The sequence below is a fragment of the Rhea pennata genome, chromosome 10, assembly GCF_028389875.1.
Source record: "Rhea pennata isolate bPtePen1 chromosome 10, bPtePen1.pri, whole genome shotgun sequence".
NCBI lineage: Eukaryota > Metazoa > Chordata > Aves > Rheiformes > Rheidae > Rhea > Rhea pennata.
The window spans coordinates 933,290-938,241 of NC_084672.1; positions in this window are offsets into that span (position 1 = coordinate 933,290).

Sequence of the window (4,952 nt, forward strand, 5' to 3'; positions counted from 1 at the left end):
ATTAATTGCTCAAGTACCCACATATGACTTTGAGGATCTCTCCCACAGACTTGCACAGCATTAGTCAAAAATCTCCATGTTAATGGAGAATTGTGTTCCCAACAATACTCTGACAGCGTCTATCATGAAGGTTTCTGAACTAGTGCAGTCACCCGCAGTCCTATGGCTAAGTCCTGACAGACCTGGAGACCTGGAGATCCAGAATGGTAGACTTACATTCTTAGTTCATCACTCTGTTTCATGCTCACAAGGTACATGGGATAAATCTTCTGTTCAGTAATGTCACTATCATAGGAAATAGTCCAGGCATCCAAAATTCATTTCCTGGAGATGACCTAGCTGAAGGGAGAGTGATGCATATTATAAAGTTACGGCTTTGATTTTCCTTCATCTCCAGGAGGAAGTGCTGCTGCTTTTCTTCAAGGCGATGTTTGTACTTACGCCTCTGCATATCCTGCTGACAGGACATACTGGCAAGAGTTCTGGCAGGAGTTTCAGAACTTCTTTGGGGATTGGAAAAAAATCAAAGACAGCAGCTTGTGGTTAGTAGCGTAACAATAGTGTCTAAATAGAACGTGCTGATACAGTCAAAGATGAGGCTAGCTTTGACGATGAATGGCCCCCGAGTAGGAAAATGCATGACAGGCATTTATTAGTGGATTCACTGATATTTACAAGTGGGCAAGTTGGTATGTCATTTTTCCCAACATAATCAATGGGTATCTATATTGTCTGTATTTTTAGACAACCTAGCACGTATGTGTGCAAAAAGAAACTGGAGAATCACATCATACTGCAGAATCCTCAAGGCTGCATGTATTTACTGCACTAACTTCATAGTAGGAATAAAAGCTCCGATTGTCATTACACTGGCTTGAAAGATTTGGACTGTGGTACAAGCAGTGGAGCTCAATGATTAGGGTAAGCAAACGGGGAATATAAGGAAAAGTAGAACATAAGAAAGGCCAGACAATGCCATATAGAAGTCCATGTGTTCTCAAACAGTAGTGAGGAGAAAATGCATAGAAAGAAACAGAGGAAGTGTACAAAAACTCTTCACAAATTACACCCTGTAAGCAGTAGGTCAAGAACATGGGTTGCCTCTCAAGCATGTATTTAGTAGTCTTTGAGGAACTATGACTTCATCAACAGAACACCTTTTTGAATGCATTCTTATTTTTGACCTCCACAATATAGTGGTGAAGTTGTAAAATTTAATTCTGCAACATGTGGAAAAAGTATATCTATTTAATCCTCCTGCCTAGTAATTTCACTCAGTATCTCTTAGTTCTACTAGCATATGAAATATCAAGTAATTTTACCTTCTCCATACCATTCATCATTTTAAATCTTTATCACAGTCCTTCTCATTATCTTTTCCAGACTTCCTTACTATCTTCTCATATGAAACCCATTCCAGTTTTATCCCTGCTCACTTCTCATTTCACAGTCTTTTCAAACCTTGTGACCAGAACTGCAGTGTTCAAGATGCAGAAGCACTGCAGCCTTGACAGTGTTTTCTATTTTGTTCTCAATTTCTCTCCTACTAATTTCTAATACTAATTTCACTTTTCCCATCCATTTGTTGAATGCCAGTTAGAATAAAGCTGATGTTTTCAGAGATAGCCAAGAGCCCACTGTTTTGTAGAGTTGCAGTAACTTTTCTTCTCCAGTATGTATTACTTGACATTTATCAAAATTGCATTCCTCTGCTTTTATATTTACTCAGTTACCTAGTGTCATAAAATTCAGTAACCCTTTCTAGTCAACTTCAGTCCCAATTATCCTGAAAAGTGACACATAACTTCCACAAATTATATTGCCTCACTATTCACTTTTTTCCTCAGACCACTTATGAATACGTGAGAAAAACACAGATCTTAAACTGTCATGTCACTAATAAATTTCGTGAAAAAAAAACTAATTACTCCTACTCATTCTTCCTATCTTTTAATTAACTAATTATTAATTCATGAGGAAACCTTTCCTCTCACCTCATGGTAGCTTAAGAATTTTTGGCAAGGGACCTCATAAAAACTTTATTACCTAAGAACATTGTGATGATCAAATCAACCTTAAGCTTTTTGACTCCTTCAGAAGCCTCTAATAAAATCTAGGGAACTGACTTTTCTCTGAAAGATCTATGCTGACTCTTCCCACATATATAATGTTTATCCACTGATCTATTCTTTCCAGCACCTGTAGCTTCAATCAGCTTGTCTGGGAAGGCTTTTGTTCTGTAGTTCTTGAGATCACTTGTGGAATAGATCAGTTAAACTGACATCATCCTGGCCACTTAACTAGAACAATCTGATCCTGCCCGTTCTTAGTCACCTCATGGCTTTAACTCTACTGACATTTCAAGTTCCTCTGACATACACCCCTGGCCCCTTCCAGAGTATGCTCTGACATAAATCTTCTGCAGTGAATAAAAATGCAACATCTCTTCTGCTATAGCATTATTTCTCCTCATTTGCTCCTTCTTACACTTTTGCTGAAACTGCTAAGCCTGGTAGGTGATTAATGCAAAGGAAGATTTTTGTACGCCTTCAGCTAGCTTCTCTTCAGGATCATTTTGGTCTACCACACAGTAGTTCTATATTTAACTTGACAAACCATCCTTTCTGTTTTCTTTCCCTGGACATAACTTCCAATAACCTGACTCTGTTAAGGACACTGGCTATTTTTCAGGTTCTTCTAGAACTTTTGATAAGTAATCTATCCCTAGGTTGAGTTTCTAATAGGCTACCTTGAAACAATCTCCACATTACATAGAAGCAGTATAATCCCTTAAACACTTTTCTTTTGACAAACCTCTTTGGTTTGCATAGCCCTGCTTTCCAAAGTTAGTCATTACTATTGCAGATTTTGATTTATTTCTACAATGATGCTAAATTTTAATATATGACTACTATTATAAAGCAGCTCTTCAACAGAAAGATCTAGAAGCACATTAACTTTTGATTTAATCTTGAACAATGTTTCCCTCTTAAATTCCTTCAGTTTCTCCAAGATCAGTGTCATTTTTAAGTTTTATTATCATGCTTGCATTATATTTCACAATGATATCAATGTGGTGTACAATAATGGAATTTTCCATTAATACTGTATCTTGGTGAGGTCACAAGCCAAAGAAGCCAAGATAAGCCATTCTGAAGGACTATCCAAGATCCTGGTCAGAGGTGGAGCTGAAGATGCCAAGAGATATGCTAGTCTAGCATGCAATGTAAAGCTAGAGCAGGAATACAGGCTGTCCAGCAACACAGCTGGAATTAAAAGGCAAAATAATCAGAAAGAGAAAACTGTTTGCTATTGCCTCACCTGTCAGATATGCAAAGGCAACCACAAGCTGGGTGCACAAGCCAATTCTCATCTAGGCTCATAAAGCTCTGTTGCTAGGGAGATTGTTTGCTGCCAGCTATGGAGCTGATAGCTTGCATAAAGTCTACACAAAGAAATATGTTAAACAAGGGAGAGGAAAATACTGAGCACTACATAAAGAGACAGTAAGATTTCTCAGCAGACTTTTACAGGTCAGTAAAAAATCAGTGAGTGGGAAATCCAGATACAGTTCTGAGTTCAAATTTGATCATGTGTACAGTATATTTACATTATTTTCACAAACATTACCTTTCTCTATGTTCAGGTTTGCAGTGAATGAGTATACAAGACAGAACAAGCCAAATACATCAAACTTAGAAAACTGTAACTATCTAGCTCCATAATGAACTAAAATTTGTAATACCAGATTTAGATTGTGAATCTACACCATCTGCACAAAGCAGATTGGCAAACTGAGATCAGCTGGCTATCAGTATAGTAACAACCAAAGGTCCTAAGATGCAAATAATGGCATGCAAGTATGCTATAGAATCTGATGTAAAAAAAGAAAAAAAGAAAAAAAAAAGAGGAGGAATGCATGTGCCATAACACTGTATCAAGGTTGGCAGATTCTGCACAATGTGTGCTGTCAGAGAAAAGGAATGCATTTTACTCTTTATTCCTTCAGTGTCCTTGCATTCCCCCCCCCCCCCGCCCCGGTTCACGAAATCCATCGACTTCCTTCTCTTGCTCCCTCATTCTCCTAATAAAATTTTGCAGTTGGCAGCCTGGAGATACTTTCACAGCATCACTGTGCTACAGGATCTCACTCCAACCATCACTCCTATTTAAGGTACTGGGCTGCACCAGGGATGCAGTAAAACTATTACTTAACTCCTATCACAGGAAACCACAATGAACCGGTGAAAACCTGTGCGCTTGTCCTCGCTCTCTGCCAGCCCGTACAGAGGAGGAGGAAGCTGGCTGGCTCCTGTGACCCTGAGTCAGTCCTGAGCTTGAACCCTCGCTATGAGTTTCAGACATATTGTCTTCCTTTTCCCACTTGCGAGACTATTTGCAATAGGGAGGTAGGAGATTACCTCACAAACCGTTGATCTGATTAAAAATAAAACTTTTATCTCGTTAGTGTGAGACGAAGAATTAACTCCCACAGGTAATAGCGAAGGTCTCACTGAATGCCACGTTTCCCCAGGAAACATCTTTCAGAAGAGCTGAGAATCCACGCCCTCCCTTCACCCTTTCTGCCCTTCTGCCCCACACTCTCGCCGCCCTCCCCGTTTTTCGGCCCTGGCGGCCCAGCCTCCCGCCGCCAGCCCCAGCCCCTCAGCGCGGCGCGGCCCGCGCGCGGGAACGCCACGCGCCCCCTCCCCTCCCCTCCCCTCCCCAAATGGCGCCCCCGCGGCCGCCCGCCCTCTCGCGAGAGCGGCGGCGCGGTCTCGCGAGAGGCGGGAGGCGGAAGCGGGCAGGGTTGAGCGGCGGGGCTCGCTGCCGGCCGGCCGGCGAGGCGAGGCGAGGCGAGGCGGGGCGGGGGGGAGGGGGGGTGGCGGCCGCGGCGGCGGCGGCCAGCGCGGCGTTGCGGCCTGTCCCTCCCCGCTGGGCGGGAGCGGCGC